The sequence below is a fragment of the Colias philodice genome, chromosome 5 (assembly GCF_061535455.1).
Source record: "Colias philodice isolate Cphi_HAF_F1 chromosome 5, ilColPhil1 Martin Lab GWU primary, whole genome shotgun sequence".
In the NCBI taxonomy this organism is placed as follows: Eukaryota; Metazoa; Arthropoda; class Insecta; order Lepidoptera; family Pieridae; genus Colias; species Colias philodice.
This window is the reverse complement of record NC_143090.1, coordinates 8025727-8044442: the sequence shown is the minus strand read 5'-3', so window position 1 is coordinate 8044442 and position 18716 is coordinate 8025727. Positions and strand designations below refer to the sequence as shown.

Sequence of the window (18716 nt, the reverse complement as noted above, 5' to 3'; positions counted from 1 at the left end):
TGGGATCATTATATTCTGTTTGTTTGTATACAATTCTACCTAGAAAAAAATATCGCAGATTGCAAACATGGGGCGGATGATTGTAAGACTTAAGCCAAGACGTAAAAAAAAATGAAAAGAATTGGCGATTTGTACCAGTACGGCATTTTTGGAAAGTATATGATGCAACGTGACCATTATTATATTTGCCATACTTTTAATAGAGGGAAAAATTAGTGCCATACTGCTACAAATCGTTCAAACTACGAATAAAATCTTACAATAAGAAAAAAGTCTTATACACATTCGCCACCTCCCACAGGTATGGCATTATCACACTTCTATTTATAATCATTCAGGAGTTGTTGAAAAAAAAAAATGTAGGGTGGTACAAATCGTTTGGCGAGAAAAAAAAATTCAAAAATTTGCAGATTTTCCGCGGTATGGCGACCATTTGGAATCGTCCGAAAAGTATGGCATGGCGATTTTAGTAAATGGCTGCACGACGATGGTTACCTGTGCAAAAGTGAGCCCGGTACAAATGGTTGAATTGTTTTTTTTTAAATCAACGCATTCACGTCGGTATGGCGGACTGTAAGTCACATCGTAACTGTATGGCATGACACTACCGCCTACCTACATCTTTTTTAAGGGCTATCGGTAAATTCTAAAATTTTTGTGTTACAAATCGTTGGACTTTCGCTATTTATCCGACGAGTGTGACTAACGCCCACGCGACTAGTCCGCCGGTACCAGCGTTCTGACCATCATTTTTCTTTTTGTCATTGCGTACTAAGACCCCTCTAGACCGCCATCCTGTTACAAATGACCCGAAATTTTGTGTCAGTATCTCCCGGCCTAACATGTGCAATGTGTAAATGTGTTGACGTTCCAGCTCTTCTTAATATACCATGGTATCTGAGTTGCTCGTTATTCTTATTAATTGCAGCTTATAATTTAAAATTGATAGTTTTGTTCGTAAATGTGAACGCGTCTTCGTTGTCGTTTAAGACGAAATTTATGTGTACCATTTATAAATTCATAAATTGTTCCACTTATGGTATTAAACTAGAATACTAAATAACTTTTGTTTATCTCAATATTTATTTCACAACTTCGAATATATTACGTATTTTATACGTAAAGTAATGCTATATGCGATAAAAGCGGTATTGAGGTCGACTTTATTAGCACCATACCTTCCTGTAGAAAGTTTAAACAAATATTACATATGTAAACACATTTCTATACGTGATAGTGAATCAAAAGCTCTAAACACTAACATCCTAAAAAGATAAGAATTTACGAAGTCTATATTTACGTTTGTTGCTTTATAAGGAAAATGTTTGAAAGCTATTGCTATTAGGAAAGAATTAAATACGAAATCTATCTGAAAATTGAACGAAGAGTTCATGTTTTATATTTGAATTTGAATATTTACATAACTCTGAGACTAAAATAATATTGTTGACTTTTTTGTACACTTATGATTACAAATACATGTATTTTTAAAATATTTAATTAATTATTATGATATAAGATGTTATTTTTAATGCGGTTACTTGTATTAATCATGTCCCTATAACCATCATTATAATATTATAAATTGTACCCATTGATAAAAATTCCAAGCATATGAGAAAACGTGAGAAAATTTCACATATTGCGTGGCTGGTATGATATAATATATGAATCCTTGTTAGCAAGCACAGTGGGACTGGTTATTGGCTTAATGATTATTTCTATAAGCATGTTGTGGCGTCATTAAACATACCATAAAATATATGGCTTAAATAAATAGTCTGGTTTGCAATTTACTCATTCCTTTTAGTTTTTATTTATAAAGTATGGATAGCATGTATCAGCCTGTCCTTAGAACATATCCTAGATAAGGAAAAAATAGTTTCTTTTCCTAAGCCAATAACTAATTTCAAAATTAATCCAAGTCGATTAATTATTTCTGGTGTGCAAATATACATTTTATTCCGTGTGAATTATATCAAAAAGATAATATTAGCAAGTTGCCTCTGATCTAAATTTTAACCCAAAAATAATGTCACTGATTTCTTGTAAATATATCAAGAAACTTTTTAAGGAGCTAGAGCAATAAATGTCCATTTGTTGAGACATATTTATAGCACTGTTAAATGCAAATATATAATTCAAAACGAGCAGCAAAGCACAAATGAATGCCTTGTATATTCGCAAGTAGCGTGTATGAATACATCGGTAAAATACTCTGGCTCCAGGGTACATTGTATAGGTACATGTTTAATAGTAAAGGAGCCTATAATATCATTTGCATATTACTCGAGCTTTCTTACATCTACAATTAATAGTGTGTGCGTTATAGTTTATACAATGACAATTTATTAAAAAGCGATCACATAAAATATCATATTGATATAAGAGGTGATGTTAGCTACAGAAATAAAGCAAACTTGATAGATAAGGAAATCTTAAAAGCGTTTGAATCTAGCCTGATTTCCATTACAAATTCGCGACATTATCTAAACACGCCACAACACAAGTCAACGTCCGACGTAAATTAATCAAAACTGTCCCTTAAACCCCGTTTTATTTTTGACACCTTCATTACGTGATCTAGAAGACAAATTACAGCATTTTACATAGCGTTATCGTTTAACCTTTAACTGGCCTGTCATAATGTTAGTTCGCTTAATTCGTACTAGCGGAATGCGGTTTAGTGCAATGACGAAATCAACATAGTTGCTCTAGACAGGCTGCAATTTATATATATGTTGTATTTGATTTGCCAACACCTGTTTATTTTTTCAAGGAATTGGCGAGTTAATTCAATGTTTTGGACTGTTCTGTCTGGTGTGTCGATTGTATCTTTATGCTAAGCTACAGATCGTAAAAAGTTACGATTTTAAGGTGCGTACCATGTGCGTACTTAAGAAATGTTTTTAATAGTTAAATTTTGTTCGTATGGTAGTGTGTTAATGTTTAGTTTTGTGTGTCTGAACCATCTGTCAGTTAAATTATACAGAATATTATTTAAGTTATACAAAACATAACCTACAAATTACATAATTAGTTAAAATTACTTTTTTATGTTAAGTAAAAGCGTAAAGTGAAATTACTACTTTTTAAATGAGAAGGCTGCCCAAAAAACCATAACATTTTACTATGGATGTATTCTATATCGTAATTTCATAATAGTTTATGAACATTCTATTAAATTTAAATACAGCGTCGAAGAATGTAAAAATCACATAAGTTGACAATTAAAAAGCAAAATAATACCACACGGCACACATGCATGTAACTAGAGTTATGTTCAATAACTTATACCTCCCGCGGAGTTGCCACGCAGGTGCCTGCATTTCCTTTCTTTAATATTTCTAGTTTTTATTTCAAATTCTTTTAACTATCGACTGATTAGTCTTATACTGGATTTAACAAAGGTTATGACTTTCACAGAAATCATTTTTAAGAATGACGCGTCGATTTTAAGCTCTGGAAAACCCCATTTGAGAAGACTCACTGTTGTTTCCGATTAGAAAATTTTTGAATGAATCAACGCTCAAAAGGGTCAGATACATATTATATTATATTAGGGGGAAGTCCCCCTCAAATATAAAATATTACCTACGTGTATCACAGTGTTGATTCATAAAACACTAAATTCTTCTAACTTAATTTTGACCAATTCTCAGATCTTCCCAAAAGGCACACAAAAGTTCATTAGAATCGGTCCAGCTGTTTCGGAGGAGTATGGTCATTGGTCACAAACATTGTAACACGAGAATTTTATAAGTTTTACGTACACTTTTCAAATTAGCATACAAATAATGCTCTCGATGACGATACGAATAATTTGATAGTTTACGCCATAAAATACCGGAAAACGTGTTTTCCTGATTTATATTTTGTACACGCGTTTCTGTATCACACTGTAATTTCTACTCCTTTTATATTAATAACACAACAACTTCGTTTGAAGTGTAAATTGTTCACATATATCTCGTATTTTCTATATAATTATATTGCGACATTTGCTCCATATCTAAAGGTTTTATCATCGCTGAGAATGGAGCTCGTTATGCGATCATTGGAATATGATTCTTAACCCACACAGTTATTAACTGAATATGCATATCTCGTGCTAATCAGAAATAGGTCTGATATAGCGAAAATTGTTGATTAAATTGTTGTGATATAGCTAGAGGTAGCGGTTTGGACAAAAATGGAACAGCTCTTATTTATGTTAATAGATTTATGAACCACTCTAAGGAAATTAGGTCAAAAAATAAATAAGTTGTAGATAGACTGGTAGTTGAAACTTAGTTTTCGTTGCCTTTTTGTACCTTATTTTATTTGGCCTTATGCTATGCTAATTATGAAAGCTACGTTATTAGCAAACTACATCATGCATATGCATTAGTTTAAAAATCTTATCTCTTACTACAATCAAGTTGAACATTCATAAAATTGATGTTTCACAAAACTTTTCCAAAACAGAATTAATGTCTCATAATATTTTATGGCCACTTCTTGCCTTTTTGAGAACAGAATAAAGTCCAAATGCCGACATAACTCAAATAATTGTAAAAAATGTGTAATAAATTAGTTTAAGAAATCCGATACATCTATGTTTTATGACTTTTTACGAAGATGGCAATCAATTTACGACAATCTAAGTTACCATTTGCATTAAAAAGCGTGTGTGCCGAACACACGTGTCAGAAGTGAAACTTCTTTGTCAAGATTCAAAGATACCAAAATCGTCGCCTTGAAATTACTTACAAAAACTGTTTCCAAGTTATAAAAGCAGATATAGGGTTCCATATTGAAGCTTACATTTATTAATATCCTATAAGACGCGGGTTCACATTTCGCGTATTTTTTGTATTCTATAACATTTCTCTCTATCTAATCTCTAGTTATAGCTTACTTAGCTACATAACACAAAGCTACGAAATTACAAGGAAAGTAATACACATATCTATTGTGTTACAAAATTGTAATGCAATATTCTTTGCAGTATGAATCAACCACACAGGCAACCCGAAACTAACGTCCAAGGGAAAGCCCTTGTTCTAACCACAAGTTTACGGTTTTAGTTCCTGCTGTAAGGTCTAAGGTAGCTTCCTTTTAAATAATGATAATATCATTTTCATAGCACATTTAAATTATGTTTCAAAATATAAGCTGCTAGATAAGCTTCGCCATGAGCTTAATTCATTATTTTAATCTTTTGGCACTGCAAGATGATATTTTTCCTTCAATTTGGTCAAGTCGAGCAATCGGATTATTTATTTCGTAAATACATATATTTAAATTTTAAATATTTTGTTTCATTTTATATTCCAATGTTTATTAAGAAGGTGTCAACCTTCTTAATAAACATTTAACAGATATATAAAGGATTTGCAACGTAATTACATATTTATATAGGACTTATTTAATTCTAAGTTAGTTAGAATATTACAAACCAATAATAATTTAACTGAGAATATAACAAGAATATTCCACCATTCCACGTTACCATATAAAGCATGTGCAATTTCCATACTTTAAAATTAAATATTATAACAAGTTTTATAACAATTACTATATAAGGAGTAAATAAACTTTCTCTGTCAGAGTGGATAACTATTATTATGAAATAGCAAATCATTTGCATAATCAGATATAGATGGGAACGATTAGATATATTTACTGTTAGACGTCCAATTTGCAATCAGAGATAGCATCAATATATTTAAATAGAATTACATGCTACTTAGAATATTTTTTGTCTGCTTAATTTACCTTTCAAAATATACAAATGATTAGACTTCGAGACGGACTTACATTGATGTTCATGGTTTCGATTTCTAAATATAACCTATTATATATATATATAAGAATGGTCACTGATTTAAAATTTTACAGAAACGTAAAAAAAAGTAAGTTAGTAGTAATTTTGATTTCATTTATAGTAAAATCGAAACAATAAAAAAATCTTAAACATTTATATTTCTCTCATATTGAGATAGGAGAGGAGGAGCTAACATCTATTGCAAGAGAGTTATTGACTTCTTTATAATATTATTATTTATTATATTGAAGTTGTACTTACGCAACAATAATTAAATCGATGTAATAGCATTCCTCAAATTATCGCTTCCAATGATCCATCTGAAACAAAATATTCACAATTTTAGCATTATACGAGTATTATTTTATAGCTTTAATCAATTGGTATCCAATAAACATCATACAGGGAAGTAATAAAATACAAAAGGTATTTTTTATAATAACTTATTATATAGTTACTAAAATGATGCAAAAATTAGAATAAAGGTTTTCTGTTGGAATCAAAAAGTGAGGTAAGATAACAAAAAACTCTTCCAAATATAAACATTTTCATCTCCGACATTAGCTGTCTTTGAACAGGATTAAAATATAATATGAGCATGTTTTTGGACCTTTTACAAAACAATGGTTCCCCTTATATACCCACATATTATAAAGCGCTGCATAAATCGTACTATAATGATTATCTTTATTCAACATAAAACATACATTCGTCTCAATTTACCCTTTAACGAGACGTAGCGTAGTTGTAACATACGTAATGCGCATATAAATGATTGTATATTATATAGTCAGGGGTCGCCAAACCATCACGGAGGTCCTTCAAGAAATAATTTAGCTCAACTTGCCCTAAAAATGCGAATGCAAGTAAGTTTTAAGGAAACAAAGGTACAAAGACTCGGTCATTTTTACATATTAATATTTCATTGTATTTTAAAGAAACTTAACATTTGTATGATTTGAAATAGTTTTTTTTTCCAATATGTAACAATCTGAAAGGTTCTACCATTATCATTATAAGTCATTAAGAAGCAGTTAGCATTGATATGAGGATCACATTATATAATCCGAGTATCTAAAACCCAAAACACATTACTGATTTCAGCTTCTAAATAACAATTCACATACACATTTTGTTAACATTAACCGTAAATGTTTATGTTTTTGCTTTTTTTATATCTAAATGTAATAATGTCTGTCTTTTTTATTATAACAATGGTCAGGTTAAGCCAAACAAATTGCTAGAATTATTATTTTTATTTTATTTTACATTATTTCTTTCTTATTCATCGAAAAGTGCTGTGTGGTGGCGTAATTTCTATATCTATTTGTCTATTCTTTTTAGTTCAATATTACAACAGCTGAAAAATATCAAACACTACTTGGTAATACTACTTTTTAATAATTTATACTTATCATGGTGCTATATATTAATAAATTACTTTTACTATATTATATTCATATTATATCTCATTAGATTTTTTTACAATATGTTATCCCCGATGAAACATAATAATATAATAATACATAATTATTATTATACTTACAGAAATTGTGCATTTTATATTGTCCTACAATACTATTTTATTACATCTTTTAATTATAATTTGTTTGCCTTATGCTACAATAATAATCTTTATTTATAAAAATGACGTGTCGTTCTAAAAATAAATTAAAAATTGGCTTTCTTAATCCAGGCTCGCTTGGAAATAAGCACGATGAATTTATTTTTGCCATGGAAAATTGTGCCGTCGATATTATGGCTATTAATGAGACGTGGCTGCGTCCGGGAGAAGATGGTCGGGCACCGGCTGTGCCTGGATACAGGCTACGTCACATTCCGCGCCCGGCCAGCGTCCGCACCCGCGGTGGTGGGGTCGGCTTCTACGTAAGACACGGCCTGACGGTACGTACCCTGACACATCCGGTTTCTTCGGCAGTTGAACAAATGTGGTTAAAACTTACTTTGCGTGGTAAGACATTGGTCATTGGCACAGCGTATCGTCCTCCCTGGTTGGACCCAGATGTGTTTTTTAGTGCATTGGCGGAATCTATGGGCTCATTTATATGGTGCGACTATCTAGCTTTATTAGGGGATTTTAATATAAACTATTTAAATAAGGACCAGCCCAATTTTAATAAACTAGAAAATTTTCTAAATTTCTATAACCTAAGGCAATATGTATCTGAACCAACTCACTTTACTGCTCATTCAGAGACGCTTATCGATTTACTTTGTACAAATGTTACTGTTTCTCAGATAAAAGTTGATTATATTGAAACTCTAAGTAGTCACGCTTTTATATCTTGTGTTCTTAAAATAGCCAAAGAGAAACCTCAATCCAGACGAATGATGTGTAGATCACTTAAAGACATAGACATAGATATTTTTAAGCAATCATTGGGAAATATCATTTGGGATAATATTCTTAGCCTCAACAACGTCAATGACATGGTGATAGCCCTCACGAACAATATATTATCTTTATTTGATTTTTATGCACCTATGAAAGTCCATTACATTAAAGACAAACAGCATCCATGGTTAACTTATAACATGAAACTGATTATGAGATGCCGCAACGAAGCACATACACGAGCACGGAAAACAAAGCTTGACTCTCACAAAGAATACTATAAACAGTTAAAGAAATATACTGAAGTTGCCCTTGATTGTGAGAAACGAGCATACTTTGACACGTATATACATGCTAACGTTAAAAAACCTCGAGAAATGTGGAAACATATCAAAGACCAGGTTAATTTCAAAGCTATAAAGAACAGCGTCTTACCTTCACACTTAAGAGATCCTGATGAGATAAACGCACACTTTCTAGATATTCCCGGAACTAATAAGCTACCATTATCTAATCTCACATTCTATGAATTTCATCGTTTTTCTGAAGCATCGTTTGAATTTAAATCAGTTGATGAAAATGTTGTACTTAAAGTGATTAATGAATTAAAATCTCAAGCAGTCGGCATAGACGGGATCTCACTAGACATGCTCCTCCTTACTCTAACCAAAACACTTCCCGTGCTAACAAAGATCATTAACACTTCCTTTAGTACCAACACATTCCCGGAACTGTGGCGTCATGCTTTGGTAATTCCAATTCCCAAGAAAGATAACCCGGAGGAATTTAAAGATCTCCGCCCCATAAGCATACTAACATGCATGTCTAAAGTCGCAGAAAAAATAGTGCATAAACAACTTATGGATTTTTTGGAGTCCAATAACATCTTACCTGATGAACAATCTGGCTTCCGAAAGCACAGAAGCACTTCTACGGCTTTAATTGACGTAGTAGACAATATTTTGAAAGCACAGGATGAAGGTATGGCTACAGGACTGCTGCTGCTCGACTATTCACGCGCATTTGATACAATCCAAACTGATTTATTACTTTCTAAATTATCATATTACGGCCTAAGTACAAATGCTGTGAAATGGTTCAGTAGTTATCTTTGTAGCAGAACGCAAACGGTGTCGGTTTCGGAAGATGATGGTAGAAAGCATTTGTCTGCATGCAGCAATATTCTAAGAGGTGTTCCGCAAGGTTCGATACTGGGCCCACTACTGTTCATTCTTTATAGTGCCGACATTGTGTCATGCATCAAACATTGCAAGTATCAAATGTATGCCGATGACGTACAACTGTATATATCTTATCATCCCAGGGAAACACAAAATGCAATTAATCTTTTGAATTCGGATTTAAGTCGAGTATTCGCATGGTCTACGAGCAATTCATTGGTCCTGAATTTGTCTAAGACAAAGTTTATGATCATAGGCAGTCCTAAGGCTTTAGAAATATCTGAGCACTATAACCCCCAAGTAGCTGTGAATAATCATATAATAGAACGCGTACGCGAAACACGTAACTTGGGAGTAGTATTTGACGAGAATCTTAGATTCGAAAAACACATAAATAATGTTATTTCTAATTCTTTTTATAGATTAAAAGTATTATACAAGATAAGAAAATATCTAGATTTAAAGTTGCGTATTCGTCTGTGCGATGCCCTTGTCTTATCTAAATTTAATTTTTCTGACACTGTATACGGACCTAGACTGCTGGCTCGAACTAAGACTGCTATACAGAGAGTGCAGAATGCCTGTGCGCGGTTTTGTTGGTATATTCCGCCCAGAAGCCATGTCAGTCCTTATCTGAGAGATGCCAATATCCTGAATATGGACGGACGTAGGAAACTACACTTTGCCACTTTGTTGTTTGGAATAATTCATAAAAAAATACCACAGTATCTGTACAACAAGTTGGCATGGTTGGGACAACGTAGTGAAATCAACTATGGTACAAGATTCGCCAGCGTAAAACTTTCAGTTCCGAAGCATCACACCGCAGCCTTTAGAGGTGGATTCACTTACCGGGCCACAAAGTGCTGGAACGATCTCCCTCCGCCTCTGTCTAAATTAACATCAGTCAGTAGCTTTCGTTTCAAGTATCGAAACTACCTTCTAAATTCTACGAATCAGCCTTAGTACCCGTTGTAGTGTCTGTCACCATATTTCATCACTTATAATATTGTAAGTATAGTAAGTATTTATAGTTAATATGTATATCTATTTTTTAATCTACTGTATTATTGAATCCTATATAGTTCGTACTTATTTATATGTTTTACGTTTATTTTATTTATATACCTACGCACCGACCCACCCACACACACCCACGCATACACATACACACACACACACACACACACACACACACACACACACACGCACACACACACACACTCACGCACACACATCACACAGGCTGTAACTCCGACTGTCAATAGGGGTTTCTGAAAATCAGTGCTGCTAGTTGACTCAAAAGTCACTGCAGCTTTACACTGAGAAGCCCCTTTTGATAACAGACGTTGCCGCACAGTACCTGTCTAATTTTTAGGTTGTAAGTTTTTGGTTGTGTAATATTTTGTTTTAGTTTTAAGTTTTTTTACCATGTTTTTGTTCTTACTTTATTTTTATTTTTTCTGTTTCTGTGTGGCTTGTATACTTTTTCGTTTGTTATCAATAAATGTTTTATTTATTTATTTTTATTTATAATTTATATCAAAGCTAATCGACCCTTGAATTCTTAGATATATTCGCTATTCCAAACATAAAAGTTTGCAAACCTCTGTCCCAGTCTAACAAATCAATCTTGCCATAATGATATTTAAACGATAGACGTTTAAATATCAATACAAAAGGTGAAGTCGACTTTCTCACAGAAAATAGCTACATTAGGTAGATAAAGGAAGGGCAAAGGCAATCTGTGCGGTCCCTTGAATGGCACTTACAAGTTCATATTGTTTACTAAATGAGAAAATAATTATAAGACTAATAAATTATAACGCGGAAGTGACCCTATCCTTTAGCATAGTTAAGGTGGGACACGCAGTTGTAATTTTTGTAAGAGAATATTAATTAATTGTCAGAAAAATGTTAGGAATGAGCTTAGCAGAGTGTAAACATACAATCTTATCTACGGTTAGATATATTTTGTACATTTAGATACTTTAAAAGAAAGAGAACGAAAAATTAGATGTTATAAACTATAATCATAGCATACCACCAAAAAGTTGCAAAAGAATATTAAGTAGGTACTTATTGCGACTTTTTTTTTTGTCAATCCACTTCAAAAAATTTATTTGAAATGATGCATCACAGCATGTAGATACTCTCGCATGCTTTACGCTCTATTTCACTTCTGATTTGCATAAAAAGTAAAATAAAACAGTATCAACGACATTTCACTTGTCATTACATAACACCCTGTACACTTGCTCAAGAAACTAACCAAAAAGTTACTGCTATTTTAAAAACTGAGATGCTCAGTGGTGACGACCTCGGACTTAAAATCGATAAGTCGGGGGTTCAAGACCAGGCGAGCGTGCAGAAAATAAATTGATTTGTCAATGAAAAATATCTTGAGGAAACACTTTTAATACATTGAAGATGCAGTATTCCTGAGTAAAGAGGTGTTTCATCAAGCTCTGAGGTCAACTCCCAACATTGTCTAACCACAATGGCGATTGTGTGAAAGAATTTTAAACAATAGCCAACAGTAATTAGCCACCAATTAAATATTTATTTGAAGCATACAATGAAATGTTTATGTTTGAATCTAAACAAATAAACGTGCGGATTTTTCATTGAATATCTTAATACTATTATAAAGGCGAAAGTTTGTATGGATGTATGGATGTATGGATGTATGGATGTTTGTTACTCTTTCACGTAAAAACTACTGAACCGATTACAATGAAATTTAGCACACATATAGAGGGTAACTTGGATTAACACATAGGATAGGTTTTATCCCGGAAATCCCACGGGAACGGGAACTATGCGGGTTTTCCTTTGAAAACGCGGGCGAAGCCGCGGGTGGAAATCTAGTCTGAAATAAGTATGTAAGTATTGGAGGTTAAATTATTCCCATAAGATACATGCAAATTTGTTAAAAATAATATGTTAACAAATTTGCAAATTTGTAATATACAGAAACTGCACGAACGACTGTAATACTGATGGTCTAAGATCCGAATATAATTAATAAAAAATATTCTGTCCAGGATTTTCCCAGTCAACCCATTTTTAATACATTTTTTAATACACTAAATTTATTATAAAATTGGTCTCATTCTATTATCACGCCGTTGCATTTCGGATAAAAAGTTCTCTCCATTCAGGTTTTTTTTTACAAATGGATACACCTGTTTTCCAATGTATTATCTACATAGGCATAACTAAATGTACCTATTTGTTGAAACACAAGTCCTTATACAGGGTGTAATCGTTAAGTGTGCACAAGCGATTATTCCGTAACTATTGCAGATATCAAAAAACTTTAAACTGATATCGAAAGTACTTAACCTAATGAGTAAAATGGCCATAATAAATTTTTAAAAATAAAACGAGAAATAACCAAAAATGTTACATTAAACGCTCCCATACAATTTATTTCCCATACATTTTGTATTCATAGTAGATTTTCGAAGTGACGTCCTTATTGTGCAATACAATGAGGAGGTCTATTTACAGTTTCTAAATGAACTTCCCTCCAAATTTGCGAAGTAATTAAAGCAGAAAACCAAAAAAACAAAAAAAAAGCTAAAATCTTTCATATTAAATGTATAGGTTGATCCAAAAGTAATGATAATTGGGTATTTCCTGTGCACATAAAAATATAAAATAAATGTTTTATGCTTGCTCATGTAATCACTAAGTTATCACAAAAAAATTATATCTACAGGCCACGTTTCCAAGTATTAACATTAATTTTAATGTGAACAGTGCGAGCCAGAATGTTTCCCGACGAAAAGAAGAAACAACGATTCGACATTTAGAGGGTGAATTTCTAAATTTTTAATGAGATCAGGATAATTTTTTGTCACGATTTGTGACCATGGGCGTTACCTGGGTTCACCATGTTTATGCTGAAACCAAGAAACAATCAATGGCCTGGATGCGAGCTTCCAAAGTGACGGTGAAGATTTTCAAAGTGAAAATTAGTGGGATAGATTAAAGCCGTAGTTTTTTGGGACGCTGAAGAAATGTGGAATATTTTAAGAAGGTAGCCACTACTACACAGGGCTCTTACTACACAGACCAAATTAAAAGATTGCGGGTAGGTTAGTAAGAAAAAGAGACATGGCAAACTTCGGTCTTGAATGTTGGTTCACCAAGACAACGCACCAGATCACAAAGCGTCAGTTGCGATGGCTGCCAATCAAAAATCGGCATTGAAAATGCTTGAACACCCACCCTGTTTGTAAGATCAAGCTCCTAGTTAATTCTATCTCTTACCTTGGCACAAGAAACACCGTCGATACAAGAAATTTTAAGACGACAGCGAAGTGATGGCCGATTTTGAGGGGTTTTTGTAGATGAAGTCAAAGTTTTTTTTTCTAAGTTAAGGAAAAAAAAATATCGAAGTATATTATCTAGTTAGAAGACTATCTAGAGAAATACATAATTATTTTAACTGTAATGACCTTGTTTAATATTGATTATCATTACTTTTGGATCAACCCATGTACATGGGATATTCATATCTCATACTAAATGTATGGGAGGGTTTAAAGTTAATTTTTTAGATATTTCTCGTATTATTTTTAAAAATTTATTATGGCCATTTTACTCATTAGGTTAAGTACTTTCGATATCAGTTTAAAGTTTTTTGATATCTGTAATAGTTACGGAATAATCGCCTGTGCACACTTAACGATTACACCCTGTAGACAGATACACTCGAAAAAAGGACTAATGAACTATAAAGAGTTATTTATTAATAGACAATCCAAATGATGTCAACTGACCAGTCTACGTGGGATGTGAACCGGTTATATGACTCAGTGATTGGAACATAATTTCGGTAATCGCTAGAAATGTAGATTGCACTCACGGATATGTTTATAACGTGTCGTGTATTTATGTCCTTGATAATACAGAGATTTCTTTGATTCGTGTTTTTATTCATTAGAATATTCAATTGGAAGTAAGATATATTTGATGTGTATGTCTTTATTAAAGCATACATTTTAACAGGTATTTCTGTTTTGTTGACTGGAATTATTGGCTACAATAATATAAGTAGAAATATTTCACCAAATTGAATTAAGTAATTTTTATTTTTTCAAGATTTTGTCATAGTATTCTGAATGAAAGAACAAAACAAAACTTCTTAATATAATAACATAAATAAATCTAAAACTTATCCACCAACACAAGTTCATATTCTCATCTATTATATCTCACAAACAGCAATTCCCTCCAGTAGCAATAAAATTATGAATAACATTAAATACATTAATCATTCCAGAATTACTACAATTGACGTAAAATTGCTGCACCAATAAATCGTATTCTATGTAATCTGACATCAGGAGGACACTAACGAACCCCTTCCAACTTTCATTACCCGTGTGGGTGGAAAAGCATGACAACCGAATCATAACAGGTTCCTATATATGTCGCAGTCATATGGTTCAATCTGCTATTTGATTGAATGACTAGCACATTCATTAAATGACGACATTGAAAATGAAGAAAACTTCTCAAGTTATTCTTGATTGAACGTTTAGCATAGTCGTTGGTTTGGATAACGGGGTGGGTTAGGTTAGGTTCGTTTATTTTTAACACAAGGATATTCGTCGGCTCGCAACCGTCTTCTTGCAGACGTTTGGAAAAAGTAAATTCTCAGCTTATTACAATATGCCGAGCGTTATATCCGCTCTGTTCAAAGGGCTATGTTATAACTTATAATCCGCTAACTAGTTCGACATTGAGTCCGCTAACTAGTGAGAGAATTATGCAACCATTATCAAAGGACATTAAAGATTAGTATTTATATTTATTTGTATAGCAAAAGCTTATCTTAATGGACAGTTTTCATAACAAGATATCGAATTAATTACATCACAAGGCATAGAAATCGAGTTACTATAGTCATAATATAATATAGAATTTAAATTGCTTGCGCTTGCAATTTTGTACATAATTAAATGTCCTGTTAAATAAACTGCCTGTTAATTCATCTCTGGTATTTAGTGGACATAACTGTCAATAATTATTTATTAAAATATTTGGATTTAGTTAGATGTTATCCTTGTTTAATTATGTTACTTGTTTCGTACTGTAGCTATTTAGCTATGAATTATTTCAGCCGCAGTTAGACTTGAAAGTTATTATGTATACCTATAATATATTATGTATTATGTTATTATATATCATGCATTCCTATTACTATTTTACCTAGTATTACTGGGAAGTAGAAAATATATTTATCATCAATGCATGTATTTCTGCTGCAAGCGAGAAATGGATGCCAAGGGCTGTCAATTCTTTAAAGATGAACTAGTTTAAACAACATGTACTTTGCAGATTAATCAGCAAAAATAGAATAAAACTTATAAAAGTGTAACCGTTTCACATTTTACGCTTGCCTCTTTCTTTTGCATATAAATTACTTGCACGTATATTTATCCGCGTTGATTTATATACTTTTTAAAGGCTTTACTATAATGTAGATGCCGACAGCATTTTATCTATAGGCCACTTGTTTTATTCATGTTTTAGTCTATAAAAATGCTGCTAGTCGATGACCTTGTGTCTTGTCTTTCTTTTAAATCTTCAATTTTATATTCACGGCACTTCTGTGTGAAATGTGTGGAATATGGTCGTAAATTATTGTCATAAATGTGTGAGTTTGCGATACATTATAAAAGAAACAGACTAAATTTAGACCGTAAAAGAAGTAAATTAAAGAAAATATGTAAATAAGAATTGAGAGGAACTCTTTTAGATTAGTATTTATAGGACGTACTAGATACGGTTTATTTTTGCATTTCAAGAATTAACATAGATTGGCAGAATCGTAATTATACACTCAACAAAAATGCAAGATAGCGATAAAACACTTTATTAACAAGAAGAAAAATGCAAGATAACGATAAAACACTTTATTAATATGTAGATACTATCAACAACTTAAAACACATTGATCGTAAAAACCATCTTCTTATGAACGACTTCTAACACCGCGATACGCGCCATCTAGTTAGAATTTTTACTACCACCAAAGCTTTTACCATCAAATCCTTTAACCAGTTTCACCAACGATGCTATCGCAAAGTATTGAAGGCATCATCTTCCTCTACCCATTAAGGCTTTTACATGCGCTAACAACCTTGAGGATACTTGACGGATCTCAAACCTCTCCCGCTGCACCTTCTTTTTTCCTCGCATTTTGTATTTAAAAAGATACTAATCAGTGAAACAAAAAATCCTCGTCAGGGACTGTTGTGTAACTATAATTTATTAAACATAAAATTTTCAGAGCTCTAAGTCAGCAGGTTACGAAGTTTATAGAGTATTTGCGGAAAAATCGATGTCCACGGCACATTTTTTTCTAGAAATCTATTAACTTTGGAAAAAAGTCCTCGCGAGCAATTAAAGATCAAAGACCATCCTTTTTTTTTTCGGTATTGTGCTTTATGTTGTACCAGACTTTATAGAGGTTGAATATAGTCGAAATTGCCGGGTAACGCCTTAATAAAGTTCTACATCGTGTTGTAGACTACTACCTAGTGTTAATTCTATCTTTATGATACCCTGCAGTTATTTTAAACGTTCGCAATTACCTGATAACGTTGGCATGTGGCTCGAACTATCATATGTAATAAATAATGCAACTTAACATTGTACTGTTAGATTTAATATCGCTTCAACTTGATTTACTGAGCTTCGACGGGTTCTGGTTTAATAAATAATTAATTACGAGACTTGGGATTTGCTGGTTTTTAACTTTATTATATTACTAGTGAAAGAAGTGGAATGTATTCACATTGAATTATTTCAGCAGTTGGCTAGTTTCCCTGTAGATTTGCCTCTGTGGTAAAAATTAGTCAGGAAAACTACAGTCGCTTGATAAGCACATCCTTTTGAATTAAATTCGGCCTATATGGTATCGATATTTTATTTCATTATCAAATTTATGAGTTTGTTAACAGTAACGTAAAATTTATTTATGTGCTGCATAAATAAAAACAAAAATAATATAATATTTACCTGCAAAATTCCAATATTTGCAAGACAAGTTATTAACGACACACTACAAAATGAATCCAATATTGAATAAACTACGTGAGACCACATCTAAATAAACAAGACATCAATTAGACCGCAATTATACAATCACTTAAACACTCAATAAACAGCAAAACGAATCTACAATGAGCACTTTTGCCACAAAAAACTTTACGCAACACAGCACGCAATCACACATGTTAAAGAATATTAACATAAAGGCAACAAAAACTGAATTAAGACAGGATTTATAATAATTTAACGTTCGATTCCAGTTACGCAAGCGAATGTAATCGAGTAATATAAAAAATATCGAAACCTGATCAACAAAAGTCCGCTCACTTTTTGCCGAGTTTAACACGTGACGTTCCTTAGCAAGAATGACAACTGCTACTTTTGAGGTAATTAAATCATATCGTTAAACCTGTTAGATTGGTCTAGTTTTTAATAAAAACGACAATTTTTGTACTTTATGAAATGTTATAGTTTCCAATGATTGCCACGACATTTGTTAATGGCACAGAAGATTTATTACATTGTATATAAGATTGCAATAGGTCATAGAACACTCAATATACAAAATATTATGTACTCCGAGCAAACGAATAACAAAACAAACACATACAAAATAAACTCCAACAAGACATAGCATTTACGAGAAGTGGACATACTGAACATAATATGAATCTCTAATGTTGTCTGATTTAACATTACTGTCTGCACAGAAATGACATTTCAAAGCCGTACAGTATCTTGGCACTCGGACCATCCGTGTAAGGACAATGCATTACCTCAATAAATGTCTCCGTGAAGACGAAATTCCCATATTTAAATGCAAGCAGATTGTATACACCGAATGCTGGGTCGATTGAATGCTGATTTCATATTTATTGCTAGTGAGGCAGAGAATGATGTAAGCATGCACTTGATATAACCTTTAGAAGAGGACAACCAGTTTCCGAAATTGAAAATAGAAAAAAATATAATAATTTATCACGATCTTGACACTGGTTGGACAGTATTAGAATCGCGTTGGAATTATCATCGATGAATTCGAGTAGCGAATCATTTTCATTGTTAGTCAAGTTCATCAATACAGCAATTCCATCTCCTCCTAATCGCTTTCATTTAACAAAACTACCTACCAATCAGTCAATAGTTTTTGATATAAACGTAATTTGTGCATAGGCCACTAAATTCATATATGATTTAAGGAAATCTGAAATCAAGTAGCAATGATAGCTCCAATAAAAATAAACGAGATATACCCGTTACTTCAATCACACCATTTAGCGCAAGTGTAGTAACA

The 18716-nt window shown here is 32.5% G+C and overlaps 1 protein-coding gene across 1 annotated transcript in view; it reads right to left on the bottom strand.

The window, feature by feature from the left end:
- The window catches only part of Cad99C (cadherin 99C), a 154049-nt gene that overhangs the window by 47293 nt on the left and 88040 nt on the right, over positions 1-18716 (bottom strand). The window contains exon 3 of the mRNA XM_089695093.1: positions 6071-6129. The gene's annotated coding sequence lies outside the window, so the exon portion shown is untranslated. The remainder of the gene's footprint in view (positions 1-6070; positions 6130-18716) is intronic.